Raw genomic sequence first — 13,907 nt, 5'->3', positions numbered from 1 at the left:
TAGGTGTGTGAATAATTAAAGTACTTTTTTATTCTGCAAATACTATGGGTGGATTAATCATGATTTCTTATCATGTTAATCTTATAAATCACTAAGGATTATGCGACTGCGCAGTGGCCCACTTGCAAATTTGTGCACTTCACATTTAATACCTGTTTTCAAAATTACACTTAAAACTTTAAACAGTAATCTAATCATCTGTTGTCGAATGATTGATTCTGTTTGACCTCATCTGTGTAAAAGTATCCTGTAAAATATACAATTACATTATTAATTGTATTGTCTAACAATGTTTTGTATGTTATCAATCTTTTATTGATTTGAATTTCTTAAGTGTTCTCATACTGGTGCCATTAGTTCTTTTGAATCCAAATCCCATTAAAGTACTTTCACTGGTGTGGCACAGCACTGGGATCTCTTATCATCTGTTGGACTTAGCTCGTTTCCAAAATCAATACATTCTTTCTTTATAACAGTTCAGGGGAAAGAGTTCATGTGGCTGCTACTTTTTATTTCCCTCCCCTTGGAATGTCTCCCATAAAAGAGCTATTATTGTGATTATATCCTCAGATCACAGTAGCCAACAGAAGTTTATATAGAGACACTTTTCTTTCACATTCCCCCTGGGAAGACAATTACTGTCAATTGAAATAAAATATCATGATGCGTTTGTAGACATACAGTACATCAAACTTGACATCGATGATATCACTTTTGAAATATGGCTGTCAGCTTCCCACACGTGGCGGGACTCCCTGTCCCACTGTAATTTAAAATAAAGACATCCTCTTGGATTTCAACCTTTTGTTACTTTATAAGTGACTTGGATCTTTTTACAAGGTGATACTATTCTTAAAAGTTACTTTTGTACTACCTGTACAGCTGCTGCTTGGCAGGAGGATCCTTCTGTCTGTAAAACATGGTGGTAGTGATGGAGAGGGGATGAACAGTATATAATATACAGTATTTAAGCTGTTTTATCTCAGTGAAGCTAAGCACCATGTGTATATAACGTGATTCACTGTGCAATATTCATATCATTAATGTTATTTATCATAGTAAGATGGATTGATATATCCTATATACTTAGGTATATCTATATCAGTCACTTTACTGCTACTTTATGCTCTTCACACCCTCGTTACCTCGACTTGGGTATGCTTATATTTTATTCAATAACTTTATTTTATACATCTTTTGACTGTTGTGATATTGAAAATAATCATTATATAAAAAATATTATTTTGTGAATAATATGCATATGATAATTTCATGTAAATCAATCCAGTTCCTCCTAAATCCTTTCAATCTCTTCCTGTCATGATGCAGTAACTGTCTGATCACACTCTGTAAGTATTAGCTCTTTTGCAGGATTGATAATTATAAGTATGTGCTTAGCAAACCTTGTTAATGGGAAAAGTATTATATAGTATTTCGAGCATAATTAATTAGCCAAAAATGAGATAAAACACAAAGTAAACTGTTAAAGATAAAATTGACAAATAGTAACATTAGTATTATCAAACTTTACACTTTTACCATTATCACGTTTACATTTAGACGATAACAATACATCATACTCCTCCCTATCAGTCAAGTCTTAATGATGTTGGGGTCAGCTGCAACAATGTCTATTTGCATTGGAAATACTTTGATTTGCCTATGACCACGTGTGCGCATTTCCTTGGAATAATTCAAAAATAGAAATGAACACAGTAGAGTAAAACACTTGAAAGAAGATGAAAGGGTGATTAGACAGGAAGGGGTGTGTTTGGATATTTTTAAGTTCATATCGTCAGAGCATAGAGCCGCTCTGAACTCAGCACTTTACTCTGCAGAAAACCAGCGCCAGCAGAAGATTAACTGTGCTCACGCTGAAAAGGCCATGAAATTAAAAGCCAATAAGTTAGCAATACGCCGCAGCAAATCAGACAGGGCAGCTCGTATTTCCTTTTTGAGTTAATATCTTACAGTATAAATGTGCATGTTGATGTATCAAACACCTTGGAACTGCACCATTAACACAGATCGACCCAGTCTAGAAAACGTCTGCTCGGTTAAGAGTTTTTGTTTGTTAGGGAAAAAACAAACAATATATCTACATTTTCTTTTAAAGATAATTTAAGCTGTTCTGTAGTTGGATATTCTGTTATTTAATGTGTCAATGTTATGCAATGTGCAGTTTTATGAGGTACTGTTTATGTTTGTGCAATGTACACGCATTTATGTTTAGGCATCAAACAACTCTACAAGAAACCCAATAGCCCCGGAAAAGAAACTTAACCACATGTCATGACTATAGATGTAAATCCCGGTCGCTGGCGTGACAGTTGCCCGCTGAGTTGACAGCGCTTTGTTCTCCTGCTGTTCACCCCAAACGACCCGTAGCGTCTTTGCAAATCCCCACATTTCTTCTATACAAACATAATTTCTCGGAGACAAGGTTGTATGAGTTGACATTTGCTCTGACCACATATTGTGTGGTACATTTTCCAAAATTTATAATGTCAAACATTTCTAAATTGGATTCACAGTATTTCCACTGATAAAAAAAGTCACACATTCTTGCCTCAACAAGAAATGCTATAATTTAGCCTTTTCAATAACTATTCATTTACAGTTTATAATACTTGTCTTATGAACGTGATGACAGTTTGCCATGTGGCCCCTTTCCCATCCATCTCTCTCAGCAGCTCTCACCCGATCTGCATCATAGTGCCACTGTCCACGCACCCGGCAGGTTATTTTTGGGGCAATCCCTCTCACACCACTTTCTCCCTCTGTGCCGGGATAAAAGGGCTCATGCTCCTCCTACTTTATATCCTCCCCACCTGTTGGAGCTGTCCGTCTCCTCGCTGACATGCCTGGACACACGAGTTTCAACATTGCCTCTTTAAAAGCTCCCCAGGGGTGATGGACTTAGATCCTGAGCGACATGTTACTGCTGCAGATTACCCATAAGAAATCAGTCAATTTCACAGGACGTTTGACAGAAATTTAACCTTTTAAAGAGCATAAGTGGAGGACTCGTCCCAATATCCAACTGAGTTGGTTTAGCCTTTTGTAGGTAAATGAAGCAACTATACAAATATTCATATTGTATTATATATAATAAAAGTATATTTGAATATCCTCCGTAGTGTTAGGTGAACGGTGATATTACTAGAAACACACAAACCGGTTGTTTAGGCCTTTTCTCACCAGTGTTTTTGCATAATGTTGGTTTGATACGCCCATCTGGTTGTAGTTACCTCTCGTAGGAGCCAAACTCTTCTTAATAATGCAGTTAGTGACTGGATCCTTGTGTAATTCATCTTTAGGGCACTGTAGTAATACCAGGAATGAATTGTTTAAAAAATAAAGCTTCAATTGTTCTAAAGATTAAAACCAGTCTCGTTCAAATAGAAGATCGCTGCTCATGAATGCACATGGTGAGATACAGTATGACTCAGAAAGGACTCGCTGAAATCTCACATTAGTTCCAGGGTCAGTTATCAACTCATTCTGTACGATATATAACGCTGGCACATGTTTGTCGTTCCGCCGAACAAAAACCACCGATATTTGATCTGTGGAAATTCAAAGGTCAGTTCTAAAAAGCAAAAGAAAGATTTATGCTTTAAAGGGTAAAATCCTCCATGGGACTCTGAAGGAGACAAAGTGGGGACTGTGTGTTAGAGTAATTTACTGTCATGGTGCTCGATCCCATGACTCATCACCCCACTTTGTGTCTGTGCCTTGGAATTGTCTCTTCCAACCAGAAGGAGTGCACATGCATATACTGAATACACATGTGAAGTATCTTCTTTTGTGATGCACCAATGTTTTCAGTACAATATTCGCTGCCTCCACCTGACCAGTTCTGGGGACCTCATTCTACTCTTTGGTTCACTGGTTGGACTTGCACTTAATGCCCACTTTGAATTTATTGATTTGAGGAAATATTAAATCAACCAATATTTATCAGAAAATAGTTACCTAAGACAGATTTTTGTCCAGATTTAAGTGGTGGACGAAATATTCAGATTATTTGCTTAATTAAAAGGACCAGTATAAAAAATAGTCTGCATTCAAAATCCTACTTAATGTATAAAAAGTAAAAGTGCTTGTTCTGCAGAAAATTACCTTTGATATAATGTTATATACAGTAATACATGATTAGAATGTTATTATAGATTAATCAATGCTTAAGTTGTTGTTTTAGTGTCATGGTGAGTATCGCTGTAAAATTCAGTTAGTGTTCAAAGTCATATTTGGGGTTTTATGTGCAGGTAATTTCAGATCCAGCCTTCCCACCCTATAAATTATCATTTTTGGCACGAAAGTGAAAAGACACTTGCTTTGCCCCCGTCCATCTGCACTGTCCTTCAGTGTCACCTCAGTCGTTATCCGACACCTCTCCAACACAACACGGACGTCACTCTCGTCCTCTTTGTTGTCAACACATCCAACTCAACTGGCTCTCGGTCCAGAGCCTCTAATCTCCATCTATGTTTCTATTGGGCCTTCAATCCAACCCTTGTGCATGAGACCCTGAGCTCTGTGCTCAGGAGGTTTAATATGAGCTTTGATTATACACAAGAGTCTGATGTGATTAGTCGACAAATAAAGGCTGCCAAAAATTCGTAACACTGCTGCACAGATTTTCAAGTGTGCAGTTGTTTGAAACCAAAGACGTGTCCCTGGTGTATCCCTCAAATGTTCAAGGTAACATACTGAATTTATTTTAAACTTCTTCTACCACAGAGACGAGATTGCAATTGTTCGTGATGAACACATCTGAAAAAGAACTTTAAATGTACCTCGTCTTTTTTCACTGCCAAGATTGATTCAGTGAAAATTTTAGCTTTAGCAACTTTTATACTTCCCCTGAGAGGAAATATTTAGAATACATTGCAATAAAATATAACTGGATAAAATAAAATTAGCCCCTTTCTGGATCACAAAAATAAAACATTATTACCTTCATAAAAGCATCATTTATGTGAGGGTAGGACATTGGATTTATAAAATTGTGCTTTTTATCGTGTCTAATCAAGTAGGATTATTCTGTCATCTTGTACACTCTCCTGTGAAGGTAGTGCTTAGTTATTAGGTCTTGCAGAGGTCAACACACTGTTTTCAAATGTATTTTAAAAATGTTACTGGCTGAGCATCCCTTCTCTTCCAATAGTACTTTCTTTCTAATATTCACTAACCAGGGCAATGGAAAGTAAGGGAACTTGTGTTGTTTTGTCTCTAAATTCTTGTTTAACGTTGTCATATTGGAGATATTTGTGTTTCTCCTTTAGCGTAAACTTGAAAGTATTAAGTCTTAAAAGAGATTCTATGACACTAAATACTGTAAATAGTGAAAAATAGATCTTACTCATAATGTCCCATGCCACATCACATTGACTCACCACAGTGCGAAAGGATGTTACTAATGTTATCCTTATACTTTAAAATTGCCAAACAGAAAGAGAGTAAAACAAACTTCTTTGATGCTTCTGAAAAACAGTAAAATTTAATATTGTCAGTCTGACTGGAAAATCAAGTTAAGTTAGCAATTAGGCTTCCGCTTTTTATCATGGGATCATGATCAGGTATTCGATTTCAAATAAACAGAAACATGAACTTGCAAAATCAGTTTTGTCTCTCTTGCATTAAGAGCACATGTCAGGCACAGGATCCAAAGGAAAATAAATAGCTTTCAAAACTTCGGCTACTCTCATAGGGATTTGTTTTACACATGATTTTCTCTCCAGATTAATTCAATATATTGTGCATAATTTAAGCTTCATGACTGGCATCGGTATTTTATTTGTGCTGTTAACACATCAGCCACAGATTAAGTGAAAAACCTTGGGATTTCTTCAGCTTTCCTTTCTGAGTCGCTCATAGATTTACCCATCACATTTTAGTACCTCTCCTGAATATGTTGTTCATGTCCAAAACACACTCAATAACCTTTTCTCTCTTTGTTTCAAGAGATAGTTACAGGATTTTTGAAACCAAAACCCTTTTGGCTTTGGATCAGATCCCACCAGAACATTCTCTCCTGTGTTTCCAATGTTCCTGCTTTTTCAGTTCAGAATAGATTGGACTGTCCACTCGCCTGTCTCTAGTGATCACTTTTCCCAGCAGGGCTTCTTCTTTCTACTAAGTCTTGTTCTTAAGCCCCTTGGTAGACTCTATGCCAGCAGGCCAGACCTAAATAGCCTACCCATATGATGGAGCACAGCAGTCTCATTAAAGAAGAACTCTCTGTGTGCACACACGGCGCAGCAGCTGGTTCAGTTGGAGTTACAGCTAGGGACGGTCAGCGGCAAGTGGGAAATTGTAAGTGGGGGTCTCCAAGGTTTCCATGTATGAGGTTTTGATGAATCAGTACACGTGGGGACCTGGAAAATGTTGTGCTTAAAGTCTAAACTAAATGTATGACTGGTATGAACGGCAGAGCAGTGTTAGAGCGAGGGGGCTGTCGAGGGGCGCAATTCTTCCGTCTAATGCGAATCGATTTATGATGGCTTCATTTCTAACTCAACTCAGCAGGAAAGGACAGCAGGTGGTAAGGCCATACAAACAGCCAGCGAAGGCTAGTAAATGACCAGAAAGCGGACTAAGTAGGGGTCTAAGGGCACATGACACCTCTTGTGGCATCTATCTAAATACTTTGCAGCCTGAGGAACTGGATCCTGTTCGTTGATTGCCTTCTGTTGCTTTACAGCTTCTCAAGTTTGATATTCTATCAGCCTGGCGCTGTGAGCCGTGCTGTCTGGGATAGAGAGGCTTATTATGCCCTAGGTATAGGAGGTGACTATGGCAACATGTTGGCAAGCCTGTGAACATTTCGCCACAGAGATACTATGAAGCAGATGTTGCGGTGTGATTCAGCCCTTTCAGCAGCTGACACATTAATTTTCCATCCTCGCTGTGCTGAGATGAGACATTCTGCAATTCACAACCTGTTTTTCAGTTTCAGACGATTTTAATTAAACATTAGTTTAAAAAGACGAAGTGTCCTCTTCAAAATGGCCAACTTCCTTTACTGTTGGCAAGACACAAGAAATAGATCTGCAAAACAACTTGAGCTACAACTGCAGAGTTGTTCAGATGGGGAGTTAGCGGTGTCTCAGCATCACTTGCATATGTTTGTCTATGTAAAAATACATATGGGAGTTCATGCACGAGGAAAAACACTTAAGGTTCCACCACAGCAGCACCTTCTCAGGCCCAAAGGAAGTGTCCCTCAGGGCAGCAAGATGCCCAGAGTATAGTCTTTATGATGGAGAGCAGCTGAGGCTGCCACTCTCCAATGGCTCTTCCCCATGGAGGGCATTTTGTGATCGGTTACATCAATAAAAAACATTACACGCTAACTTCTCCCTAGCTGCAGTTAGCGGGGCTGTTTACGCGTGAGGTGAAATGATGAAGAGCTGATCCGCTTTCACACTCACATACACACTTTTTTTTCTGCTCGGAGAGATGCTACACAGGTGCCTTCTCGTGCCGCGCACCGTCTATCTGCGGTCTCCCATGGATAAAATTAGGGCCTGTGCAAATCCGCCCAACCTTTGGTGCCCCATCTCCATGAGCTGTCACTCAGTATCACAGGCTGTCAACGGTTTCACTTACAGTTAGTGTTCCAGTGGATCGCTGGTAACCGGAGAATATAACCAGGAGACAGGCAGCATGGAATGAGGCTAAAGATTCCCCCATAAAACGTGTATATGGGGCCCTGACACCGGAGAGGCCGATCCGATTTTTCCCTTTACCTTATTTTCACCTTCTGGTGACACGTAAGTTAAATTTAATTTCCTTCTACTATAAAAAGACTTCCATGTAGTAAAGACATAGGAGGCAGTGAAAACTTATGCAGGGGATTATGCAACAATATTGAAGTTCAAATAGGCATACGTTTACTACTTAACTACTACAACTTCAGCTATAGTAATAGTCGTAGTAGTAATAGTAGTAGTTTATTTGCAGTTTATGACATTTCTTGGAATAGGGATATTGTCTTTATAAGAGTGAAATAGATACGAGCTGGTTGGCATCATATAAATTATATTTATTTGTTGATCTTTTCCTGTCAGCATTTACGGGGCTACATTTTTAAAGGTCGTCTCCTCGGCTGAAACATAATCATAGCAATGAATGGATGGCATATTTCATATCCTGGAGGTACAGGCTTGTGGGGGCGTACAGCCAGACCCTTGAGGCCACTTTGGCAACTTGGTTAAATAGTGACTAGTTAAAGTAGGATACCACAGTTCGGCTGAATCACAGCACGGACTGCTGCCCACAGCCCACATTGCATGACGTGATTTCTCTTGAGGATCTGTAAATATGGTACCAAATGTGAACATTGTTTTATAATTAAGGTCTGTAAAATCTGATCATAGAGTGGAATATATGCTTAAAAGCAGCGATTTGAGAGTCTGTCCTTCCCTCAGTTATTGTTCAGTATATAAAACAATTCTTCTATGTTTCTTAGTTCCTCTGCACATGGTAAAGACTTCAGCAGATCATGTAAGTTAGAGCTGGAGAACCTTCTCTGTTTTGAACATTACTCAATACCACTCAGTGTTAGAGAGCACCAGTACTCTACAAGGGAATTAAACTGAATCGATGGTTCGTTAAACGAAGGCAGATGCTTACTACAGAGTTTTATATCAACTTGCAGCAGCACCAGTGGATCAGTGGGAACAGCATCAGCTTGATGAAAGTAAAAAACCCTCACAAAGAAATAAACACGTAAAATTCCACACAGTTAAATAAAGAGTTCAGCTGCATTTAACTGTCTCCTAAAAAGGAATTCAGGAAATGAAGGGGGAAACAGACGAATGCTTTTGGAAGACCACAATGAGGCAGCTTTGGTAAAAAATAAAAAAAACACCCTGACAACACTACAAGTGTAGAGACAGAAAAAGATCAGTTTGGCTCATATCTCCTCTTTTCTCACAAGGCTTCAAACCAAACATTTTACCATGTGCACCTAAACACACTGGATATTTGATGAGTCAACCAGAGCCCATAGAAATCGTCAAACTCTGCCTGACCAGGCACAATTGATGGACACTTCTCATTGGCCTCTGAATATAACACAGCCAGTAGTTACGTCTACTACATAAAACAATATATAATCAGTATTTGTTCAGTCATGATTTGGCTGCTACAAGAAGTCTTTAAATTACTCAACCAACAGGTACTTTGTTATAGACGAGCCTGAGCTGCTAATCCATGTGAGTGTGCATTTATATATTAATGGAACATTCACCTAAGTTACAAAAATAATTTTTTTAACAACCTCAATCAGTATCTATTCATGCTGACAGTGAATTATTGTACATTTTGCTGTTAATTTGTGTAGGTGATGTGAAAAACGGCCTTTAAACTGTCTTCAGAGTGACAATCTTCTAAGTAGTTCAGTGAAAACTAAGTGTTCGTTGGATTATTTAGAGTAATCCGATCAGGACTATATAGGCGTGACAGCAGATGTCTCAGAATATGGGCATATAAATCCAAAATTACAGTTTCTGTATAACCACTGAGAGAGCATACTTTTTTGTAATTTGCTCGACCAACCCACTAATCCCTCTGGTTTTCCTGAGACGTTCAACTTCAACATTGCACTGAAGAACATCACAAATCATAGACTCTTTCTGCACAGTTTGTACAGCTCAAACTTTTTCCACTCATTAATAGTCTTTAGTTTTGCTGTTCCATTTACCTTGGCTGCAGTAAAGTTGCAAGTGGCTGCTCATTAAGGGCAGACTGTGACCTGGAGGTAGAACTGACGTTAGTGTCAGCAGTGTAGGGCTCAGCAGGCAGCTCACAACCAAATTATATAGTTTAATGTATGCATATAAGGGTGTGTGTGTGTGTGTGGTCCAGGTATTACTAATGTTGCGGGACCTAAAGGTGTTTTGTGGTGACTTCTCGTTCTAATCCACATTAAGGTAAACTATTAAATTTTAAGGTGAATACATGTTTAAAGTTTAGGTTTAGGTTAAGGTTAAGCTTAGGTTTAGGTTTTGGTTAGGTGGAGGGTTAGACAAGTAGTCACTATGGTTAAGGTTAGAATAGGTCTCCAGGAAATCAATGTAAGTCAATGAAATGTCCTCTGAAGTCATGGAGACACGACTTTGTGTGTGTGTGTTTATATACATATAGATGTATACGTGTGTGTATATGTACATCTATAAATTCATGCGATGTGTGTATGTTTCTCTGTGTATATATGTATTTGTGTGTGTATTTATATTTACGTATGCAAAAGTCCTGTCGTCCTTTACATATCCGTTACAGAGAGTCACACAGTCATAGTGAGATGCTCCCAGAACCACAGGCTCTGAGCGTTTCCTGCAAATCAGCCCGACCAGAGCAGTAAAGCTCGCCTCGTAATGTCAGAGTCATGTCAACAGAAGCTGGTGAGAGGAGCGGAAAATTTTACTTTTTCACATCTTTGCTCGGCCAGTTTCTTCTGCTCCTCGAACTGAGGCCTCAACGGGACGCTGAAGGATTTTCAGTGCGGCACAACTGCAACCACAGAGACGTTAGTTTCACCTGACGGGATTCATTGACTGTGTAACCCTGAGGCTGCATCCTCACACTGCTCCACCAGCATCACATTAAAACCAACAGTCCACTACTTTGCTCTGTTTTACACAAATGGCCCTCTAGTGTGGACTAATTATGTGAAACTACAACTCGCTGTATTGTAAAATCCTGTTGGACAAGGCAAGTGATTCCGTTACTTACAACACATCAACCAACTGTGAATGGAAACTGACACAAGTAAACAAAAGCCAATGATCTACAAAGAATCCATTTAGTCAGCAAGGAAAACAAAATGTGGTATGAATCACCCGCTTGGAAGAGGAACTCAGTAAAGCTCCAGCTTTTGACTTTTTTGAATAATAGCTGAATAAGACAGAAAAGCAGTGACTTTAATTAATTTCACATGGCTGAGTGTAATGGAGGGAGAACTGGCAGCGTGTGTTCATGGCTGAGTGGGTATCTGTAGTGAATCTTCTAGACCATTTGAGACTCGGATGAGCCTGGAGCCACATGCTCTCTAACTCAGTTTGCAAGCGTCAAAGGATCAAACCTGTGCCGGCTGAAGTAAAGGAATAGAAATTCAGAGGTAATGCGGCAGATGAGACAAATTTCTTAGTTTAGAAACACAATGTCAACAATCGCTGTTCGCAAACAGCAGCCGAGGGACGACTCTAAGTATCAGTAGTGATACCAGTGAAAAAATACATAAGATGAGACTTGTAATTGTTTTTCTCTGTGTTAAAGCCCCAGAGGAGTGTCACTGAGCACAGGACCAACACTATAATGAGGTGTGAGGTCTGTGGGGAAATCATCACCTCTGCAAACCTGTCACAAAACACACACACACACACACACACACACACACACACACACACACACACACACACACACACACACACACACAGAGACACTAGCTACAGCCAAATACTGCAGCTCTGACATTTTATTTCATGTCTTTTTGAATGTTTTCCCCAATGTTTTATTGTGCAGTTCAAAACATATTTTAAAACCATTTATTGATGTGGACAATGCTCTTTTCATCAGGACTGTAAGATTAAATAATTGTGAATTATTTTGTTTTTAGAGACAAATTGTTTTGCAAAACTTACATTTTAATAACTAATGTGTTCTATGTGGTTTTCATCAGGAAATAAACCTTATGAATAATAAATGACTGCTGTTGGTGTCTTGCTAAAAACACAGGAGAGGTCTGTGCTTATGTTAAGCTGATCTAGCATCACATATCCCTTTGCTGTAGCCTAATTCTCTTGAGGATCCAAGAATATGACAATTTCAGAGGTACAGTTATCTATTGATTTTCAAATATGGATGAACGACTTAAAATTTGTGGAAAACATTGAAACGCAGAGCAGATCAACATGTGGGTAGAGAAACATCAGCTCACATGGTCCTCGCTCTTCACACCCAGAATGATCATGACAATGAAACACAAGTTCTAACCTAATAAACTGCACTGGTGAAAGCTCATTGAAAGTGAAAGCAGGCAGCGCATCTGAGAGACACACAGAGAGAATCACAATACTCAGCCTGGTGATTGGTTCTCTTCCTTTTCCTGGAGGAGCTCCCGTCCACTGAGATGTGCCAGAATGCCATCTGGGTTTGATTCGCTCTCACACTGTGTTACCTAACTGGAAGTAATTGTTTCTCAGAGACCTACAGACTTCACTCCCAGTGCATACAAACGACAAAGAAGCTATTGATTTGCATCAGATGTTGCATAAATGATTCCTTGGAAATATACACTTCTCATTCATGTGCTGCAGTAAATAGTTTACAGACTAATTAACACCTAATTCAGCAGCTAATAAAGGAACAATAGATGACCAGTGTGCAGCCAGGTTTTAAATAGGTGTCCCTCTTTATCACAACTCAATCTTTTGGATGTTTAATTTGGATGTTGAAACTCAATCCATGGTTTGCCTGGAAATAACCCAATTAGATTTTCATAGAAATGTCCCTGGAGGCAGTGTTGTACAGTTGTTTGTAATTTTCAATAAGTTTGCTGTTTCCCAAAGGTTTTGGTATTTCATATTGGACGGAGAGCTCATTAAAATGACCTGAACACATTCGTCTGGATGCAGAAGGTCAGTTTGTTTGTTGGAGAACTGATTCATGCCAATTACTGACCTTTCTGGATCCCTGGAGCGGCCAATCAGATTTCATTCATCCATTGTGTTGAAGAGTAACCGTTCACCTTGATGCCAAATGTCTGACGGAGAGGAGAGCTCTTAAAGAGGAAGGATGAGAAGGACACAACACAATCATGCCACTGTGACGCTACAGTACTGAGCAGCAGAATATCTGCAAATATAATAGAATTATATGATTATGACTGGAAGTAAAAATCAGCTGATGGACTTAATATTGGGCAAAATGTTCTTTATGAACACACTGAGTTCTCTCAGTACCAGCAAAAGTTCAGTTAATGGACTTATTGAATGACAGCTGATTTGATTTAGTGTTTCCCAGGCTTTCTGTGTTCCTTAACGTTCCCTCGAACACGGAAGAAAACAATTTAGAATGTTGTTTTTAAACAGCAGAGCACATGTGGATGTTCTGGTTCTGATAATCTGATTTAAACTTTTAGCTTGGACACAAGTCAATGCAACTTCTAGATCACTGAGTATGTGAAGTAGTGATGAAATGGTTTCACTGTAACATTCCTGACGATTAGTTTTACTTTTTCAACTTTTATTTTGACTCATCATTACAAAAATGTTTGATTACAGTGCTTTGAAAAACTTTGGATAAATACCGTCCAGCATTTACCAAAGTTCGCCACAGTTTCTCACATGCAGACGCGTAATGCAACGTGGGTTGCGTGGGTACGCTCAGAGATTTTTCCGGTGTGGTCACATTTAACTTTTATAAGAGTTGTGATGGAAACTTGCTCACCGTGTCTACTGAACGTGCAGGAGTGAAAACTCTGGCAAAGGAAGTAATGTTAAGAATGCAAAGCGGGTTAACTTTTAGCTCGATGCATGAGGAAGGGACTTTGGAATGGAGGAAATGTCACAGTTTGTGTAACTTGCTTATCGCTCGTCAGTGATCTAACCTGAAGGTTTCACTGTGTGTGTGTGGTGCTGCAGGGTTGTATCTGCTGAATCTATTGCTCCATGCAAAAGATAATGCGTCACATAGTTTACTTATAACTTTTGTTCTTTTAAACTGCTTGTTAAAATATTCCAGCAGGAGAAACACTCTTCTACAAGAGTGTGAATGGGATATAATACTTAATGATATAATATAAAACTTAAATAAATCATATGAAATGGTTATAGCATATTTCTCTGATGTAAAGGCTGTGAACAGTCAGCCACCATTTTTTTTTTCTCATGGCC

General features: G+C 38.9%; 1 protein-coding gene across 1 annotated transcript in view; it reads right to left on the bottom strand.

Annotated features, from left to right (window-relative positions):
- LOC117777400 (hemicentin-1-like) overlaps positions 1 to 13,907 on the bottom strand; it is a 1,765,934-nt gene that overhangs the window by 183,232 nt on the left and 1,568,795 nt on the right. The gene's annotated exons all lie outside the window — the stretch shown is intronic.

Source organism: Hippoglossus hippoglossus, chromosome 16, assembly GCF_009819705.1.
Source record: "Hippoglossus hippoglossus isolate fHipHip1 chromosome 16, fHipHip1.pri, whole genome shotgun sequence".
Classification (NCBI taxonomy): domain Eukaryota; kingdom Metazoa; phylum Chordata; class Actinopteri; order Pleuronectiformes; family Pleuronectidae; genus Hippoglossus; species Hippoglossus hippoglossus.
Note: the sequence above shows the minus strand (reverse complement) of the source record. Positions and strands in the feature narration are given on the sequence as shown.